This window comes from Aquarana catesbeiana, linkage group LG05 (assembly GCF_042186555.1).
Source record: "Aquarana catesbeiana isolate 2022-GZ linkage group LG05, ASM4218655v1, whole genome shotgun sequence".
Lineage (NCBI taxonomy): Eukaryota > Metazoa > Chordata > Amphibia > Anura > Ranidae > Aquarana > Aquarana catesbeiana.
This window is the reverse complement of record NC_133328.1, coordinates 572,009,732-572,031,880: the sequence shown is the minus strand read 5'-3', so window position 1 is coordinate 572,031,880 and position 22,149 is coordinate 572,009,732. Positions and strand designations below refer to the sequence as shown.

At 41.0% G+C, this 22,149-nt stretch overlaps 1 protein-coding gene and 1 long non-coding RNA gene across 3 annotated transcripts in view; one reads left to right on the top strand and one right to left on the bottom strand.

Annotated features, from left to right (window-relative positions):
• The window catches only part of SDC2 (syndecan 2), a 187,103-nt gene that overhangs the window by 160,828 nt on the left and 4,126 nt on the right, over window positions 1-22,149 (bottom strand). The gene's annotated exons all lie outside the window — the stretch shown is intronic.
• The window catches only part of LOC141145385 (uncharacterized), a 132,494-nt gene continuing 125,234 nt past the window's right edge, over window positions 14,890-22,149 (top strand). Inside the window, exon 1 of one of the 2 annotated variants that reach the window (XR_012244549.1) lies at window positions 14,890-15,190. This is a non-coding gene — a long non-coding RNA (uncharacterized lncRNA). Of the gene's footprint in view, window positions 15,191-20,838; window positions 21,235-22,149 lie in introns of those variants that run through there. The other variant, XR_012244550.1, reaches the window with a different exon arrangement.

Sequence of the window (22,149 nt, the reverse complement as noted above, 5' to 3'; positions counted from 1 at the left end):
CTGCAAGGATCTCCCTGCTTCTACTTTATTAATTCTGTAGATCTGTGCTTCCCCTAAACCTGCAAAAGGTGTTCTTGTACAGATTCCTGTCTGCACATATCCAGCACATTATCTTCCCCTTAAAGTGATTTAAAGAGGAAGTAAACCCTGATGGGTTTTACTTCCTTTTTTGTTCCCTGCAAAGTAAAAGCATAATGGGCTAGTATGCGTCGCATACTAGCCCATTATGTGCCACTTACCCGCAAAGTCTTCGCTGGTGGCCGTGTCCATCTTCACCCCTATTCCTTCTGGGGACATGGACTCCGGCTCTGTGACTGGCCGGTCACAGCATGGGCCCTTTAGAAACGGCACCATCGTGCCCATTCTTCAGTGCGCATGCGCCGATAACGTCAGAGGCAGCGTATAGGGTAAAGATCTCCTAAACTGTGCAGGTTTAGGAGATATTTCCAGTACCTACAGGTAAGCCTTATTATAGGCTTATCTGTAGGGAAAAGTGGTGTGTAAGGGTTTACAACCACGTTAAAGACTTTTTTTTTAATTGAATTATGGAAATTAAAAATATATATTACATTCCTGGGAATTCCGCTCTTATTATGGGGTAGCCAGTCCCTGAACTGCTACTCCTGCCCCTCCAGTTTGCAGGGGTCACTTTTAGCTAGCCAGATAGTAAGGAGGTGTATCCATGTGTATGCGCCCTCAGACAGGGCTGTGTCTGTCCATTCAAACACACAGCACCTCACAAACCACTCCCAGCTCCTGACAGACAGCTGAAGGAGCCAATCGCTCCCCTACCTTCACCTCCACTCTTCAACCAGGAAGTTCAGGAACAGTGCAGATTGCACCTGGTTGCTGTGACAACTGATAGCAGGTAAGTGTTTGTGGATGAGAGGTTAGTAACCAAAGGTGTTTTTTTTCCTTATTGCTGTAAATGTATGCAAGTAAAATGTGTATCCTTTAGTACTACACTAAACTAGCATTTAACGTATAACTAAAAAGGAAAAACTTTTTTTCTTTTTAGTTCTGAAAAGAGTGGAGAGAAGTTAGAACCCTATCAGTTTGTATTGTAGTCTGTGTCTGCTAGAGAGATTGACCCTATTTGTCCTGTTTTTCCGTTATCAAAAGTAAATGTATACAAAATTTTGGGTGGTCCCCAGAATAGTAATAGAGGGGAAATCCTCCAAATGGGACATCAGTTCTGGTGACAGCCAGGGGGGTTCCCTCACTTTGGAGGGATTTACTGAAGGGAAATCTCCCCAATGGGACACAGATGGGAAAAAAAAAAAAGGGGGGGGGGGGAGATCTTCCGACCCTTTTAATTGCTAAAAATTCGAACTTTGGACCTTAGCATTCTGCTATGTTATGTACTTATGCAATATTCTTGTATTTTAGAAACGTACACATATTTTAGAGTTATATTATTTACGCAGTTTTCTCCCTCTTTTTTTCCTAAATAAGATCCAATGAAATAAAAATCTATGGATACAAATCTGGTACCAAGTTAAAGCCCAACGTGGGTACCCCCACCCCACACAAGTAGTCACACCATGCAAGGTCAGACTACAAAAGTGAAAATGTTATTTGGCACTAAAGCGCCAACTCAAAAAGACTGCGTCCCATTGGAGGAAATGTCTGTAGCCATGAAGTAGTTAAGAAGTAAAACATTTTATTGGAACGTTATGACTGGCTGCCTACAGAAATACAATGAAAATCCCAGTAAATTGTCACCGTTTCTTTTTGGAGACAGGAATAGCGCAATGTCCTAATCAGAAGAAGTCTGAAGCTAAAGAATCCTGAAATCAGAATGACTGTACCACAGCAGGAGCAAGGTTAATTAGCAAAGTAAAAATTAACAATGAGTCATTTTCAGAGCAAATGCAGTTTTAAGCATAAAAAAAAAAAAAAAAAAGGGGGGGGGGGGTTTAACACATGTATTGCAATAGATTACATTTATCTCACTTATCCAGCTGTCCCAGTTGTCTATTATTCACCAGAGAACTGGGGTTTGACATACACTGCTGTTGGATCATCAATAATCAAAAACACACAAATCAATACAACCTTATATTCATTAATAGATCATTACGTGTGTCTTTTTCATTTGCAAGCCATTTAAACGAAGAACTTACTCCCCCTTGCATTTTTTTAAAATTTTTTATTTTTTTTTTATTTTTAACCCCCTTTCACCGGTTATGCAGCACTGTCCTCAGATCACATCTCATCTGACCTGTGGATCTGACGCTGTGTTACTTTAACTTACAGCTTGGGTGTAACACCGCTATCTTGGTCCTCCTCAGTGATCATGAGCCAGCTGCCTCTTATGGGTTCAAGCAGTCAGCCCATGATGACGTACATCAGCTCCGCCTATGATCGCTGTGTGTCTATACTCCAGCGGCAGCCTCCTGGGATATTTGGCAGGGTAATTTCCAGGAGGCTGTGGGAGCAGCGACACGTCATTCTTGCTTGGGTGAAAATGGTGGCAGGGGGCAGGGTTAAATCATACAGAAGAATAAAGGTTCGCTTTTAACACCTGAATTTGACTTGGTATAAATCCCTGTACAGCAGAGCTTAGAGGGAGATATGAGAAGCAGTACAAGGAGCCAAACAGTAGTGCAACCATGTTCACATGCAAACAATGATCATGCTGTCAGCAGGAGACAGCAGAGTGAAGAGAACAGCTCTTCATTCTCCTCCTCTTTCGTTCCTGTCCTTCCACTATCTAGCCACAGGCTAGACAAAACCTGTAAGTGTTACTTAATCGTGTAAATCTCAACTTTTACTTTCTCTATTTAGGTGTCTGCCTTGAGCTCAGTCATAACATAGAACTATGGGCAAAACTTCTTTTTTAGCATTTTGGATGAAGTAAGGGAGGATTGCAAACCCTGTCAGGTTTTTTTTTTTTTTTTTTTTTTTTTTTTACCACCTGTGTCCCATTGGGGAGATTTTACTTCCTGTCCCATAACCAAGACAGGAAGTGAAAGGAAATCCCTCCAAAGTGAGGGAATCCCTGGTTGCCACCATTGGAAGATTTGCCCTCTGTTCCTATTCTGGAGACCACCCAAAATGTCGGATTTACTTTCACTGACAACAATAAAAAACAGGACAAATATAGAGGGTGAATCTCTCTCACGGGGGACACAGACAGCAATAAAAACCAGCAAGTGTTCTAATCCCTCTCCACCCTATCCAAAAAAAAAAAAAAAAAAAAAATAATACGTTTTCTCTTTAGTTGTACTAGAACTTGCAAGGAATATTGATATACTTTATATTCTTTCACAATTTCCAGTAGCGGCAAGGCACTAATGACCACAATGATTTCCCCAAGCTTTAGTACCTTATACAGCCAATCTATCCATAACTGATATTTCTTACATCTCAAGAGGATCTATTTCTGTTCCTCCGCCAAAATGTCCTCTCACTGGTACTACTACTGCAATTGTCATTAGGCAAAATAAAAAGTTTGAAAATGGAACATGAAGTTTGGCACTCCCTTCTAGTGGGGTGGGTGGGGGTCACTGGGAACTGGAGAGATTTCATTGCTCGAGTCCTCATATTACATATTAAAGGGACTCGGCCATGAGAGAATCAAGGGGTTACCATGCTGAGGAATTAACTTAAAGAACCCTTTCGCACTGAACACCGCCCCGTGCTAGCTTGTTTTAGCGGCGCTTTACCGGCACTTTGCGGGCGGGAGCGGGGTCATTTTAACCCCAAAAAAGGGGTTAAAAGTACCCGAAAAGCACCGCTGCTGAAGCGCTTTGGCAGAGTTGCCCATTGATTTCAATGGCAGGGGCGGTGGAGAAGCAGTATATACACCGCTCCCGTACCGCCCCAAAGACGCTGCTTGCAGGACTTTTTTTCCCGTCCTGCAAGCGCACCGCCCCAGTGTGAGAGCACTCAAGCTTTCACACTGGGGAGGCAGTTTACAGGTGTGATTTTTAGCGCTAAAACGCCTTCAGTGTGAAAGGGGTCTAAGGCAAGTGTTCCTAAACCTTTTTTTGATGAAGGAGCCCTTTAAAATTATGCACAATCCTGGAGCACCCCATTCTAAAATCTAAAACCTAAACTAATAGTTTTTCATAACATACCAAAGTCCACACATGTAGGACTCCCAATGTTAGACATGATTTATTCTTCCAAAGCAAATACACTTTTGCACACTGGTACTGACTAGTACCCAATGTTTCTCTTCTCCCTCATTCAGCTAATGCGACTCCAGTGCTGACTGAGGGGCAGGGGAGGGCAGTGCAGGCGCCCAACATTTTCAGTATCAACCAATTGGATCATTGGTTGTTAGGACGCCGGGGGCTAGAAGGATGTAATGGTGCGCAGTGTAAACATGGGGCTTGATGTAACTAAAAGGCAGGCTTGGGCCACCCACTGGCTTGTATACAATTTGAGGAATTGTGGGAATTTTGCCTGGGCACACTGGTTGAAAAAGGCTGCTCTATCAACACACTAAGTGTTGATGGGGGGAATCCTTCCTGCAGGGCTATTGTATTCTGCAGGCAGGGAGGCTTCCTTGCCGGCAGCTATAGCCACCAGCAGTAATTGCATGCAAAAAAAAAAACCCACGACAGGATGGTTGTACTGAAGTTCATAAATTGATCGACTTCAGAACAATCAGCCTGCCCATAGATGGATTGAATCTCGACCAGTTGTTGTACCAGTTGAGATTTGACCCATCTATGACCAGCTTAAAGTGCAAGTCCACCCTAAATCTAAAATCACTGCATGTACAGACATCCATGATCTAACACTAACCTCTCTTGCCCTGTAAAGAAGAAATCTGTATCCCACACTGAGCTGTCTGCTGTGAAGGTGGATGCAGAGTACACAGCCGACAACGGCTGTGAAATGGGGTTACTATGGGGCTTCCGTTGTTGGCTGTGTCCTCTGCATCCACCTTCACAGCAGACTGCTCAGCATGGGATCGGGTCAGATCGGCTGCAGAAAAAAGGTATGTATAGCGATTTCTTCTTTGCAGGGTTAGATAGCCACGATCTAACACTAACCTATCTGTAGATGCAGGGATTTTAGTTTTAGGATAGACCTCTACTTGAAGGAGCTGACTTGAAACAAGTACAGAGATAGGACATTCTGACACTCCTTTTACACAGAAAAATAAATAAATAAATAATAATAGAAAAAAAAAAGTGCCTGAAAAGCTCATGAAAAATGCTTCCCTTTAAAATCACTGAATGTGTTAACACTGAGGCGGTACGCTTCTGTTGCAGTGAAAAAAAAAAAATCCTGCTTGGTGCATCTTTGAATCATGTTTGGGGAAAGAAAGTAGAAAGAAAAAAAATAAATAAATAAAAAGCACCAAAAAAAAAAACAAAAAAAAAAAAAAACACACCTTACTATTGAAAGCAGTGGAAAACATGGAAAAAACGTGCCCACGATCTTTAAGAACTGCAGCAAATGCGTTATTTGCACATATGCGTTTTAGCCACGTTTGCAGCGGATCAGTGTGAAAGTGTCCTTACAGTATGCTTGTTTCTGTTCTGGTGATAAAATTATGTGAAGCTCACCTACACTTGGATCCTTAAAAATAAAACTAAAGGCACCATTGTAAATATTGCAAAATGTCAATTTAAAAAAAATATAAAAAAAAAAAAAAAAAAATGCATATTTTCTTGTCAAATTAGTTTATTGAATTTTAACAGTTAGTATACATAAGTACATATGGTGGCAGCAAAAGAAAAGATCACATATATGGTAATAATATTGGGGTTGTAGTTCCAACATAAACTAAAAGTAGTTTAATTAAAACAATTTTAGCATGGATCTAACTACACAAAAGATTGCATCACACATTGTATAAGAGGATAAAACCAACTTAGACCAGGTTAATATATAATGACCTCAGATATATATTAAAAAAAAAATTAAAATTGCATACTTTTATATGCAGGCTGTTTTTCCAATTACTTTTATCTCCCTTCTGTACTCTTATCATAGTGACCAGGGCAGAGGATTCTGTCTGATGACCTGCAGCATCCCCCCCCAAAGATCTTACGGGATTGTACAGCCAAGATCTCCCTGGAGAGCACTGGTGACGTAACCTTCCCAGGGCACATCTGTGGGGCCCTGGCTATGTCACCGATCTAAACTGACCAGGAAGAAGGATTTGATTTTATGTGAGTAACTGAAGAAATATTTGATTAAAAAAAATATGACTGCTAGATGTTTTAGGAGGTGCATGCAACAGGTATTTATAATGTAGGAATGGTCCACTTTAGGTCAAAGATGGGCATCTAGCATTTTCTTCAGCCCACTAAAGGAAAAAAAAAGACCAAAAAAAAAAAAAAAACAAAACACAAGAAGTTTATACTTTAAAGCAGTAAACATGGCGTTCACCAAACATGAGATGACTTCATAATGAGCGCCACAAATCACTTATTTATACATAAGCCCAAAAAATTACAATTCTTTGTAAATGTATCTAAAGTTAAAATTAAAAAAAAAAACAAAAAAAAAAAAAACAAAAAACAAACAACACTACAAAACCAACCTAAAAATTGCCATGCCCCATATACATACCCACAATCATCAGATTCTACTAAAATCAGAAAAAAATTAAACAAACAATCAGAATATAAAATGTCTACAGTGACTCACAGGATGTGTCCTTTCTGTCAATAACCCACAACCTTTAAACTTTTTTTAAACTTGGCTGAGCTCATTTTGCCATTTAATTGGCTGAGGGAAACTAATGTCTGCCTTTAGTGCCGGTTCACACTGATGCGAGTTCATTCCGAATGTGATGCGTCAAAAACATTCTAAATTCGCATGTCATCCATAAAGTCAATGTTTTCAATGACCGTCGTTCACATACATGCGTTGCGATTCCCCTACGAATGCGATGCGATAAAAAAAAGGGTCTTGTGCGAGTTTACAGTGTTGCGTTGCGAATTTAGACTCCATAGACATCAATGTAAATCGTTCTGGAATTGCATTGATGGTTCAGATATGTGCGAATTCCACCACACTACTCTCCACAAAAACCAGGAAATACACAGGAAGTTAACACCTTTTTCCTTTTTCATTATGATTCCATTGGCTAGAACATCAATCGCAGCTATGACCAACTCCTGAAATTCGCTGTAAAATCGCGTTAAATTTGCGGTAAAATCGCACCTCACACAGGTCAAAAAAAACGGAACAAATTCGCAGCGCAGCAGTGTGAACCGGCACTTAGTCGCTCTTGTTGCAAGGCAATACTTCAATACCAGAGCTCATCAACAGGTGGAGCTAGAGGTGAAAATTGGAGGGTTCGGGAGAAACAGATCAGCTAAGAGGGAGTTCTGACATTAGAGTGGGGGTCCCTTATGTATTAGAACAGAGGATTTTTTTTTACAAAATGTACTTTTCTTCTCTGTGTTCATTTCAAATAATCCAGTTAAACGCATTTCTTTTTCTATTCTCTGAATATTTAAAAGTGTGGAAAAATAATGCCCTGTACATACGAGCTTCAGTATGTGAAAAAACAATGACTTCTACTCTAACCTCCCCAAGTGAAGCTGAATGGCTCTTTAATGGCATCAATAAACCTGCCTGACGCTTAAAGCTTTGCGCGCGCTTTGTAAAATCTTGCGGTACACAATGCCTCTTATACAAGCGGATACAAGAAGAAAGGAAACTGATTAACGCAACACAATGTCAATAAGTAACAAAAGCACAGAACATTAAATACAAAAGATACAGGTTGCCATCAGGAGTCTATTCCTTTTTATACAGCAATTTATTCAAAACCTCCATAACAACTTCAATGTAAAAGGAAAGAAGAAAAAAAAAAAAAAAAAGGGGGGGGGGGTGTTTAGTAGAGGACATGCATGGCAAATCTCCCAATGAAGACATACAATGAAAGCAAATAATCATTATCCAATCAGCAAATCTGAAGACAAGACTAGTGATCTAATATTTATAGCAACAAATCCCAACTCGTTTCCTCAATAATTGCCTTTCAAACGCAATAAAACATTAATTAGAAATTGTCTTTCGACAGAAATAAGCATTTATTTACTCACTGCCAGGGCTGAAATAAAACTTTCATTTTAGAGCCAATAAAACATTTAGAAAAAACACAAACACAGGCTGCAGAGATAAAACTTTTTTCAGGATTTTAAACTTCATTTTCATAATTTCAATGAATTAATAAAAAATTATCTTCTAGCACAGCTATGGTGTCTGACTGTGATAGGTTAGGAACAGCACTGAACATGTTGTGGACAACAGAAGTTTCAAATGTTAAAAGAAAAATTAAATAAAAAAAAAAAATGATCGCAATTTTTCTGAATGAACAAATGAGTTATTCTAATGTTATCAAAGTTTGCTTTTTCAGTTTTAAATATTAACATTATAGGAGAGCAAAGAAGGGAAGGAAGAAAGTAAAGTGTGTATAAATTTGGATAGAGTTGGGAAGGGTTATACCCTCCCATTTGTTCTGGTGACCGTTGTCACTGGAACAGAAAGTGAGAGAAAATTAGAGTCTCCAAAAGAAGAAGTGGGGTAAAATCTTTTAATGAGGGCACCTGTTCCTGTGACAACTTTGGAGAGATATCCTTTTTTTTCCTGTTGGGTCTGCAGGACAGGAAGTAAAAGATGATCTCCCCAGTAGGACGGCAGCAGAAAAAAAAAAAAAAAAATCTGTCCAATCATTCAAAATTTGTTGAATCAGTTCAGTTGGCACCACCCAACTTGACTCATTTTAATCTAAAATGCCAAAAGGAGAAAACTGTCAGTTGAACAGTAACTGCAGCCAATCAGATGTTTGCCTCGATCAGTTAGATCTAGAGGTGGGGCGGGTACCATCATCCTTTGAAGTGAACTATTGGAGAAAAACACCTGGGGCTGCTCCAAGCATGCCCCCTGGTTTAGAAAGGAATTAGGACTATCACGGTACCCATGGATAAAGCAGGGATTGTAATAAAATTAACAATTTGAGAAAAGGACATGATTAAAAACAATTGTACAAAAAATTGATAAACAATTACAACTGTACATGGTAAATACAGATGGTTCCGAAGGAACAAGTGAACCCCACATTGAACCCCACATTGGTAGTATGGGGAGCCGAGATGTAGGTCTTGATATGGTCTCTACATGTTTCGCGACTATAGTCGCTTCCTCAGGAGGAGTCAATCTTTCCCATTTATAAGGCAAGTAGAGCCTCATAGTTACATACTTAAAAATCATTTAAATTTAATGACAATTTTTTTTTTTTTTTTAAATAACCAAAACTATATACGGTAGAAAACACATTACCAATGGGGACCAGCGGAACACAAAGCAGCACCATTTGAGGCACCCGAAGGTAATCCCCCCACAGCGGACACAAGAGACACTTGAGGGCGTGGATATTCTGATTATAATGAAGTAGTGATAGATAAAGGTAGTCACCTACAGGCAGCTACAACAAAGTAGTATTCTATAAAAAAAAAAACCAGGGTGGGAAACCATCATTAGATAGAATAATGAAGAAGGGGGGAGGGGGGATGATTACCTTCGGGTGCCTCAATAGGTGCTGCTTTGTGTTCTGTTGGTCCCTATTGGTAAGCAACGCACAAACAAATAGGAACCTCAATATTCATACTATGTGTGCTCTACTGTTTTGATTATTAAAAAAAAAAAAAGTCATTAAAATTTTAAATGATTTTTGAATATGTAACTATGAGAATGTACTTACCTTATAGATGGGAATGATTGACTCCTCCTGAGGAAGCGAATATAGTCGTGAAACATGAAGAGGACCACATCAAGACATACATCTCAGCTCCCCAAACTACCAATGGGGTTCACTTGTTCCTTCAGGACCATCTGTATTTACCATGTACAGTTGTAATTAACTGTTTATCAATTTATGTACAATTGTTTTTAATCATGTCCTTTTCTCAAATAAATTGGTACATTTTATTAACAATCCCTGCTTTATCCATGGGTACCCCGATAGTTCTAATTCCTTTATAAACCAGGGGCATGCTTGGAGCAGCCCCAGGAGTTATTTTTCCCAACAGATCACTAGTTGACAGCTGGATGAAAAAAAAGACACAAGTCCATTCAGTTCAACCAATATGGGTGAATGGATGAATATAGGTGTAACATGTTAAAAAAAGGTTAACAATGTGCACAGCTATCCATAAAATCCTTTGACATGGATATTGCTGCCGACTAGTGATGTACGGTGGATCCCTTAGGACAGCAGCAGCTGGCCTATGGTTAGCAGGCGATCAGGAGGCAATATGCCCCACTTGCCTATTTGAAGAAAGACTTCATACTAAATTCCTTTTTCCCTGTGCAACAAACATGTCATTTAAATGCAGTTGTAGCCTGGTTCCATTCACTTCTATGGGATGAATTGGCAGGCGATAACGGCTAAACAGATACAACGTACATATTTTTGACACGCCATGAGGCAAAGTGCATATATCCTCAACCACCTGGCTTTACGACACTGTCATGCCCATTTGATAGTGGCCTTAGATCAGGGGTCTCAAACTGGTGGCCCTCCAGCTGTTGTGAAACTACAAGTCCCATGAGGCATTGCAAGGCTGATAGTTACAAGCATGACTCCCACAGGCACGGGCATGATGGGATTTGTAGTTTTGCAACAGCTGGAGGGCCGCAAGTTTGAGACCCCTGCCTTAGATAGACAAACCTGAGGGTAGCTTTTGAATTCCTCCACAGAGGAAATATATTTCTCTCCAGATTCCAGAAAAAGTTCCTCCACACTGGAGATACCTAAACAACCTCTACCACCTGTAGGATTTTCTAACTATTCATCATGGTTTTATATCCAGCTGGAATGCTCCACAACCCCCGTTTGCCACTAGCCAGACACCTAAAAAAATAAGAAGACATGTTTTCTCTGGCCTGACCACGTGACTTAACCGCACACGCTGCAGACGTAGCCTCACCCCTCCCCGATGAGATCACTGACATCTGGATTACATGGAGGCCCGGATAAAGGGAACCTTTGAAGCAGAACACATATAACAGGGAGTGATTGACAGACAAAGATTGCCTAAATCTCAGAGGTAAACACTGTGTGAAAATGACAGACTAACAGCGTGAAAGTAATTATTGGGTGCGAAGAAACGAGAAACAATATATGGAAGTTAAGCTCCACACTGCCTGCGTACACAAGCAGGCACTACCTGAGCCAAGCCATTGTCAACCAATACGTTCACAATACCAATTACAAATAAATACCGTATGCTACATCAACAACTTTCCCTGTACCTGCTTCTTTTGAATTTGTACCGAGATTAACGTGCCACAAATATTTCATGCCTCCTAGAAATCAGACATTACGGTACCGGGCAGCATGAAGGGGTTTAGAGGCAGAAGGTTTTTTATCTTAAAGCGGTTGTATACCTTTTTTTACTTTTACCTACAGGTAAACCTATAATAAGGCTTACCTGTAGGTAAAATGAATATCTCCTAAACCTGTACAGTTTAGGAGATATTTACTTTGCATGCAGCCGCTGACGTCAGAGGCGCATGCGCTGTGAAGGCCCAGCAGACGCTGCCGGAACTTCCCGGGAAGAAGACTCCTGCGAGCATGCACGGAAGTGACGTCATCGTGGCTTCGGCCACTCACAGCGCCGAAGCCGCAACACTTGTATGGCAGCAAAGGCAGTGAGTGGACTTTAATGCTTACATGCCACACATATGTGCCCACGGACGGCTGAGGTTTCTATGCTGAGTACAGTGCAGTACAGTGACCGAGTTGTCAAAGACAGCAATGTTCAGAAGCTGACAGGAAGGGCCACCATGACAGTCAATCATCTCAGTGGTCAGTTGTTTGGACAGTCCTTTCTGCCCCCCAGACGCAAAGGCCCTATTAAAGGGACACTGGGGCTGGGCAGGAAGGAGATCGCTACCATATAGTATCCAGCATTATAAAAAGGTGACAATTACTTTTAAACACACCAAGGTCTTTTACTGCCATTAACATTTGGTAATCTTGTATGTGGCCACTTTTCAGAATGTTGCACTTTAAAAACGAAGTTCCATTCACCTGTGGAAAAAATTAAAAAGTCAGCAGCTACAAAAAAAAAAAAAAAAAAACACCAACACACACCTGTACCGAGGGGGAAGTGGGTACCTGTCAAAAATCGGGTACTGCTCCACCACCCCCCACCCCCCCAGCTCCTCAGAAGTGCCAATTGTTCAAGAGGAGTGGGGAACGAGTCCCTAAAAGGGGAACTTCCCCTTTCGGTGGAGCTCCAGCCAAAACTTCTTTCTAGCTTTTAATAGAGCAGGGAATGGTTTTAATCTGTTAGATTTTTATCACTTTTAAAGCCTCATTAAAAGATTTTCTCCCATGTCCCAAACTGAAGACACAAGAGGAATGAGCTCTTCTCTACCCAAGATGAGGGGTAAGTCCAACAGCGACACCCATCGCCAAAACAGGGGTCAATGTTTCAGTGAATTCTGAAAACAAGGACACAGAAACATGCCAGGTTTTAGGGCCTATTCACACCAGTGGCTACACTAGAACACTGGCAAGTGGTAGGACTGTGCTGGAATAGCTGCCCAATGAAGTGTGGGATAGCAAAAAAACAAAAACAAATACATATATGGTTGCAGCTGTTCCTGTCCGGCTTGAAGACCGAGAACTGAGCGATCACATGACTGCTGATCGCTCAGTTCTCGGCCTTCATTAAGCAAATTGGTGACTTTCAGTCACTGCTCTCTGCTCTGCCTCTCCAGCGCTCACTGGAGCTTTGGGCTGGAAAAGGGGCAGGACCCTGTGACATCAGCTGAAAAAAATCATGTTTGGCCATTCTTCTTTTTTAACCTTCATTACTTTACAAAACAGGACTTTTTTTTATTTTTTAAAAGCAGGTCTGCTAGCTTTAAAGCAGGTCTGAATCATAAAAAAAAAATCTGTTCCCTTGATTTTGTTTTGCAGAAGCCCTATCTATCCTACATTATAAATTAAACAACAGGATGTAGTAAAGGGGTTGAGCACACACAATAATAGTGCCAGATCCGGGCGCGCATATTAGCTTCTCTACAATGACAACAAAAAGTAGGTTAAGTTGTCAGTTCTATTAAATGCTTTTTATATTTTCGCATACTAAAAAGAGAACCTGTCACTTTTTTGCCCTGGATGGGTTTCTTTTAAAAAAAAAAAAAAAAAAACACCTCCTGCCTGTGGATATCTTCATTGGGCCCTGTCTTTCCTTTGGAGCATGTGATCTCCTCCTTTTCTTCCCAGGATGCAAAATTCAGTGCCTTAGAGACCAATCATCCGGCCCCAACACGGTCACATGAGAGAGGAGGTCATTAACCTTGTGTAAGCGCTGACACCATCCGTCACAGCGTCTGCGAAGGAGCGCGGGGAAACAGTCAGCTGGTGAAGGTGTTGTTCTATCATGGGTATCTATCACTGCTCGTTGTAAAGATTTTTGACGTATTTATAAGCAAAAATTCTCTTTAGTTTTGGATAGAGTAGGGAATGGGTAAAATCCATCATTATTTTTCTGTATGTGTCCCATTGGGGAGATTTTCCTTTTCTCCACGTCTTAGTGACACAACAGGTCATATGTCTATTGAAATAAACTGTAAAATTTTGGATTTCCCATCACTCAGTTAGTGATGCACAGAAATTTCGGCCAAAAATAGGGTTTCAGTGTTGTGCTGAAAGAAAAAAAAAAAAGTGCCAATAATGGCTGCCAAAACCACCAGCGACTTTGCCGTGATTCTACCCGACTCATGGTATGTTTTTCATAGGTCATGTGAATTAAAAAAATGCATCAGAAACACAACACGGGTGCATTTTTGATGTGTTCTTGCTGTGTTTTCAATGCTTCTCAATGGGGAGCTGCGTTTTGCCAATTATGCACCAGAAATGCAGTAAGCAGGACTTTTAATACCGCTTCAAAAAAGGTACCGATAATGGCCAACAAATTCATATTAATATTAATTAAAATGTGAAATACAATTGTTTATAAAAATATATACATTTTTAAAAAAAATCAATTTTGGCCAAGTGCATACTGAATTTTCAGTAGCAAAGTTTTCATTTTGGTGCACCACTACTTTCTGTCCTGTTGGCAGTGGTCACCAAAAAACTGAAGAGGGTAAACCTCCCTAGCAGCAACATATAGCAATAAAAACTTGACAGTTTGAAAGCTTTCCTATGCTATCCAAAAGAAAATAAGTTTTATCTATACATAAAAAGTTTATGGGGAGTTTTATGCCATGAATCAGGCTATATTGCATGTAACCACAAAGCATAGGCTTCAATGAAGTGGCATTTTGTGACACTTTTTTTTTTTTTTTTAATAAAAAAGGGGAAGAGGACGACTCTCCTTACTTCCCAAACACAATGTACACCAGGGAACATGTGTCTTACCACTTGGGCTGCTATAAAGATTGTGGAGGGGCAGCGAGGGGCCGCTGGCCAAATGCTCATGGCCTACACAGCCTACTGAGCTTTGATTGCCACGCGTCCCCCTTGGATGCATCAGTTAAGAACCTGTGCCAAATGTTCGCACCTAAAAACACAAACAAGTTCAGCAAAACTACAACCCTTTTAAAATTAGCCGGAGTGTGGCCATCTGAATCTAGCCAAACTATTTTGGGCAACTCTTTTTCTTTACAATAGTAAATAAGAGTGGCCAAAACTTTCACCCTCCAGGCCACGTCAATGGATCACAACAAACCTGCCCATGTCTGGAACATGATAGACACCAACTTCAAGCATGAGAAACTACAAGAGCAGATGTTTTTACTCAGCAATTCCATTTTCACTCAATTGCTTCCAGACGGTTTGTTAAAAAAAAAAAAAAAAAAAAAAAAAAAGAAAAAGAAGGGGTGGTATTTATTTCGGTCACATTGATGGGTAGGGCACAACACCCCCTCCTCTTCACTCTGGAATGTGGAGATTGCATCTGTTTGATTTTCCATTTAGCCTGTTTTTTGTTAGAAGAGACTTATTTGGATTTGAGGGAATAAAATATAAGTCAATGCAAAGCCACATTCTTTTTAAATCGTAACTGAAGTCAGAATTTTCTGTTGCAAACACAAGCTCTGAAAATGTTAAAAGTGGACCTTTTATAAAAACACAAGGTCCGCTTTACTGGCGTTCCTCCACTCCCTGAATAAAAACAACAAGTCAAAGCTGCTAAAATAAAGCCTTGTGAACTCCGGGAAATGGATAGAAACCACAACCAAGGTAAGAATTTTTTTAACAAAGTTTTGTCTAGGTATTTTATTTATTTATTTTTATTTAGGAGGTGGGGGGGGGGGGGGGGGTTAGGAAAGTGGACCTTGTATTTTCATGCAAGGTCCCATTTAGAGTAGCCCGTTAGGATCTATTTGACCAGTCATAGATAATGCTACTACCTAGAATGGTGGTTGGTATGGTGACCACTATCATCCAATCATGAATGAACCTTTGGCACCATCAGGAAATAAAGACACACAAACCGATTTCTGAGGCTCAGTTCACACTGGTGAGATGCGGAAATCCTGCGAATCCAGTGTGGGTTCCCGCATCGCACCTGAATTGCCGGTAGTCCACACTGCCCTATGAAAACCGCTGCAGGTGTCAATAGAAAGTTAATGACACCCCCAGATCGGTTCGCAGATCGCAGTAAAAACTGTCAGTTCAGACAGGAATTGGATCGCATGGGTGTTCTGGTACTGACAAAAGATAAAAAAATAAAATAAAGGGTCCTGCACAAGTTTGGTCCAAATGCGATGCGAATTCAGCTAATCTGTATGGATGCATTCACATCACATAAACATCTGCAAAGCAATGCGGGTGCGAATCACATGCAATGTCTGGCATCACACCAGTGTGAACCGACTGGCTCTTATGAGTTTTTTAACCTAAGAATCTGTCTATTCTTAGCCCACCCATACTATGGGGTTTATTTACTAAAGCTGGAGAGTGCAAAATCAGGCTCACTTCTGCATAGAAACCAATCAGCTTCCAGGTTCTATTGCCAAAGCTTAATTGAACAAGCTGAGGTTAGATGCTGATTGGCTGTCGTGCACAGCTGCACCAGATTCTGAGTGCTCCAGCCTTAGTAAATCTACCCCTATGTGTTGCATTAATGATTACATTTTTGTGTATGGAGGTCACTTTTAAAAAGGCTGGAGGCACATCAAAAAAAAAACAAAAAAAAAACCCACCAACTTACATAAACCTTTTCTTCACTCTGTACATTGCTGTAGTTTATATTCAAAAATTAACCCCACTGCAAAGCACCACACTTATTTGACTGTCATTGCAGAATATTTAAAGCACTGGAGTGTATTACAGGACACAATCTACTTAGGAAATCATACATGCAAAAATAAACTATGCAAACAAAACAGTCCTCTTTCCTTGGTAGGGTGCACAATTCATGATGTGAAAAAACATACAACAGAGCAGATTAAGTCAATAACTACCTAATGCATTAGCCTGGGGTATTACTTTTAACAGCATATAATCACAAAAAAAAACCAAAGCCCAACAAACTCAGATCCAACTTTTTTTTTTTTTGACAGTTAAGTGTCACTAAATGATCCTTGTAAAAATAACATTCAAATTCAGCATAATTTCCTAAACCACGCCACCTTAGTGGAATCAAACAAAGTTTATATTTTTCTACTATTGTGTTCTCATACACGATTCACTTCACCTGAACTTCTACTTCTTTAGTTGTGAGCAGTGTACATACAGTATATTGCGGTCACACGTACTGCTCTCCTCACACCACAAATCGCAGAAATCATGGCATCTGCCAACTCTAATTTATTTACGTCTCAGTTGATGCCGGTACCTCCCACAAGCATCTGCCACCAAGTACCATCACAAAACGTAAGTCAAAACGTTTGCTTTTCTTGGTCCCGCTGTCAGTCCAGAAGCCCATAGGTGGAAATTTTGTGAATGGGAGGTTTTTGCAGCTTTTGTGCGTCAGTGCTGGATGGCATGTACTAACATCATCCATCTCAGGAGCAGATCGAGGAGGGTGGATACTAAACATGGAGACTGAACATAGCCTCCCTGATAACACATATTAGATCAAAGGGTGGCTACACTCCCATTTACACTGGGACGCTGGAGACCAAACGTAGCCACCCTCAGTTGGATCAGAGGCTGGCTACCTTTCCACATACAGTAAGAACATGGAGACCAAGCAAAGCCACCCTCATAGTAGGAGTTGGATCAGAAGGTGGCTACACTCCTTCATACAATGGGAACATGAAGACCAAAACGTTGCCACCTTCATAATGGAAGTTGGATTAGAAGGTGGTGGTTATACTCCCACATGCAGTGGGACCATGGAGACCGAACACAGCCACCCTTGTAGTAGAATTTGGATCATGTAGACCAAAACAGTCACCTTTTTGATGGAAGTTGGATCAGATGAATTTATAAAATGTATATTTCTAGATTGACTATTACAAGGTAAAACAGAAGACATCAGAAGCTGGCATTGGATAACATTTTTTTCCAGTTTGGGTTTTTAATGACACTTTGACCCTCTCCCCTCTGTAAGCTAAACTACCGGCCACCATTAAACAGAGCAGGATCAAAATGCAAGCAATGCTACAAACTGGATGCTAAAACAGATGCAACCAATCAGTACCACTGCCTGCACACATCCCGCCCCACAGCTTAGCACCAGATGTGTAAGTTGGAGCGGAGACAAAGGAAACTCAGAGCTGCTGACAGGTAAATATAACGGCGTTACAGGCAGCTTCCATTACAGAGGAAGTAGTGGGAGTTGAAAATAGATGAATATTAAAAGCACATTAAAGAAAAATCTTTGATTCTTGAAAAATACTGTATAGGCAGGCACGGTGGTTCGGTGGTTAGCACTTCTGCCTTGCAGCACTGAGGCCCTCAGTTCAAATTCCAGGATAATAGCTGAACAGAGTTTGTATTATTCTCCCTATGCCTGGTAGTCCGATTTCCTCCCACACTCCAAAGACATGCTAGTGGATTAACTGGCTCCTGTCTAAATTGTCCCTAGTATGTGAATATATGAATGGGAAGTAGGGACCTTCGATTGTAAGCTCCTTGAGGGCGGGGGGGGGGGGGCCTGATATGAATGTACAATATGTAAAATGCTGCATAAATATGTTCGGTGCTCTATAAATACCTAAAATAAATAAGATCCAGCATAACACCCCCCCCCCGTGATTGACACGTGTGGTCTATGTGACATACATCCCCGGGAGGGGGAGTACTGGAGATATTATCACACTCAGAGCTGTTTTGATCCTACTTGCAGCAAAGCAGCCTAGCCTTGGAACATCAAAGCAGGAATAAGCAGCTTTCAAATTTTGGGGGCCCTTTACCAACAGTACCAAAACAACTTTGCTCAAACAAATGATCAGCAAGATTCAGCATGGGGGGTGCCAGCAAGGTTGGTCCACTAACTCAAAGTGGATAACCTTTCAAAGCTTCAATGAGGAAACAAAAACACCAGTGTGGAAGGCTCCAATGCAAGCTTCAGCTCACTAACTCAGACACCCATCCTAGGACAGCAACTTCAAACCGAAATATCACCCTCATCATCTACATCTGATCCTCTGTGTATGAAGTTGGAAGCTCTGACTACCATCCTTCTAAGCAAAACGGGAGCTACCGCACTATTTATCAAAAACCAAAAACCATTCAGCAGTTTCAGGCCTCTCATCCCTCATCTCAGCTACATATGGAGCCCAATACTTCTATGGAATGGGGTTTGTGAAACAGGACAATACAACCAACAATGTTACAGCAATGAAGGAACAGATACTGTGCAGTAATGTTGACGGGCAGTATCCTTTACACTTCCAGTGCACCGATAGGTATCCCTAGCACATAAAAAGTCCACTTAAAGCCTAACTGGGAATTACACAAAAATGACCCTCTTAGTGGCACCCCCCACACTACAAGTGTTAAATGCTTGTTAAGGGTAGACGAATAAGGTGCAATACTTCCCTTATTCCTCGCTCTCATAGGCTTCCTCCATCTGTGTGACCGATATCCTGAAACCTTTTCACCAAGACGCCCCACTTAGATGCTAAGGTAATCAAATACAACGCCAGACCAACAGCCTCGCATTGTATGGAAGATTGGCAAGGGACTGTCTAGAGCCCAGGATGTAGAGGAGAGTGCTAAAGCAAGGAATAAGATGGCTATTACACCTTATTCCTCAACCCCTAGACCAGTGGTCTCCAAACTGCGGCCCCTTGCTTGCCTCTATCCAGCCCTTTGAGCACTATACCTCCCACTGGTATGAGACACTATTCTGCCAGTTGACACCAACGATGGGGAACCATTTCTCCCAATAATGGGACACTTCCTCTCCCCAATACCAAATGTGACATTGGCCTGCTGGCCACAGTCTGGCCCCCCTAAAGTCTAAAGGACAAAAAAATTGCCCCTTTGTTTATAAAAAGTTTGGAGACCTAACAAGCATTTAACGCTTGTAGCGAATGAGCCAACAGTAAGGGTCATTTTTGTATCATTCCTGAAGCTGGGCTTTAAAAATACTGCATGGACTACTTTATTTTTTACCTTAGGCACCATCGTTTTTAGGGACAATCATGTGTCACATCCTTAGTACACCATGCCATGTTCTCAAATACCAACAAGTGGTAATTTGCACATACCACCCGACACAAAACCTAAAAATGATAATAAACTGCACTGTAGTTATGATACAGAACTGAAACATTCTAGGGGCTGGTTTACATCTACAAGTTGCAGCAATGCACATGGTACAAAGCACTGATACCTTGTGGTGCCATTCATTCTGAAAAGCATCCCAATGCACCAATACAACACATATGCATTGGAACGCATAGCAATGCGCCATAGTCATTTGCGGGGTGTTGCCGCAAACATTGACACATGTCTGATAATTGGGATGTTTTTGTGCCTCAGAAACCCATTCATTTCAACAAATGCAACGCATGTTAACAAGTGACAGAATGTGCATTAGCAAGCATGCATTAACATACCGCACAAATGCAAATGGGCCCTTCATGTTATGGGGGGGTAGATTATTAGTAGAGATGCACTAAAACATATCAGTGTGTGTTTTTCATAGGTCATGTGACTCAAAAACCACATCAAAAAAGTAACACAGATGTGTTATTGATGCGCTCTTGCTGCAATTTCAATGCAATTCAACGAGGAGGTGCATTTTTTTTTTTTTTTAACTGACCAAAAATGCAGCAAGCAGGAATTTTAACACCACAAGAAAGTGCAACAGACCAGTGTGAAGATATACATAGAATTTAAAAGGCTGCATTTTTCTTGAGCTAAAAAGGTGCAGATAACGTTCGACAATAAATTCACATTCATGCTATTATGTAAAAAGACGAATATAATACAATAAAAAAAAAATTTATATATATATATATATATATATATATATATATATATATATATATATATATATATATATATATATATATATATATATATATATATATATATATATATATATATATATATATATATCTCTCAACTGTCATTTTCGGTTTCCGGCAAAGTGCATCCCTGCATTTTTTTGGTTTTGGTGCAAAATTTCCATTCGGTGCACCTCTAGTTATTAGTAAAAAAGGACATTTGCTCAGACTGTACACATTATATAAAGTTCCCCTACAGCTGCCTCTAAAGAAAATGCTTGTGTGAGAAGCCACAGTCAGGGCCGCTGATAAGGGGGTTCCAACAGTACTTCTGTACGGTGCTCAGGCCTCATCAGTTCAGTGGGGAGGGTCCAGGCAGCAGGAGGAATGGGATCATGGACAGGAGGGGGTGACCGGTGCGGCGGGGGGGCGGGGGGGTTGCATTATTGGAACCAATCCCCTGTATGGCTCTCCCTGCAGCAGCTGAAAGTCAACGTCATCTCCTACTACAGGGGATCAGTTCTAGTAAATGCCCCCCCACCACACTGATCACCCCTCCTGCCCATCTGTGTGCCCTTCCAGCAGCACCGACGTCTGCTTCTCCTCTCCCTCCTACCAGCTGCTGCAGGATATGGGGGATCACTTCAGGATGGCGAGCGAGTCATATAGGCTGTATGGGGCCCCGTGATTTCTAATAGCAGCCCTGGCCACAGCTGTAAGCCGCCACCCTGTGACTCCTAAGCCACGTACTAAATTCCCAGGCAGTGAAGCTGAGCCTATTAAATTACACTATGAGTGACACCATTGTCCTGAACCACGTTGGCATCCCAAGAGTCAGAACAGGGCAGCTTTCCTCTGAGAATTCTCATACAGGTATGACGCTTTACGAGATTGCTTTAACTAGGCTTACAGATCTCCGCTGTATCATGTCCCCCTTCATAGCGGACACATTGAAGCAAGTATCAAATTGCTCCTGGGTTTATGTCAATGGATAGTAAATACTGGACAACGTGCTCCAGAAATGTATTTGCAAGGCTTGCTATAACACTGAATATGTCAGTAGTGCTCGGGAGATTCTCTATATACATCTGTATGTACAGAAAATGCTCCATCCGTATTACTCAACCTTGTTTGCATCATTCGCCTATGTTGTACAGTCCCATGGGATGACAGGTATAAGGAATAATAAAAACATAAGTGCATATAATTACTGTCCAATCAGCCTTTAGGGTGTATGAAAATGACAATACAAACTTCTGTGTAACGGTGTACAAGATCAACAAAGTTACCGATGTGTCTAATATAACATACAGATGGTAACGGACTGAAGATCTTCCCCAAGCTATGTGGAAGCCTTGATCTAAAAAGGGAGGACGATCGTACACGGCGACACATGTAGACGACTGAACAAAATTCCCCTCTGTATTACATTGTTGTCTAATATGACTGTTCACTGTTATAAGGATCTCTATGTAGCATTTCAGCATAAAAACATACACAGTACCAATACATTGCTCCCAGGTCTGACCGCAAGAGTTAACAGTAAAAAAAAAAATTATAATAATAATCAGCGTCTATAGGAGATGGGCTTATCTGCACAAAAAGTTTGGCTTATTTCAGCAAGTCTTCCCAGGAGTCTAGACAGTCAGCACTCCAGGGCAGGACCCTGCAACCCATTCATGTGTCTGAATTCTTTAGGTTTTCTATAAAAAAAAAAAAAAGAAGAAAAAAAAACAGACGGGTTAAATAGATTCCACTGAGATTTATGTGGTCAGTCTCCAGGAAATA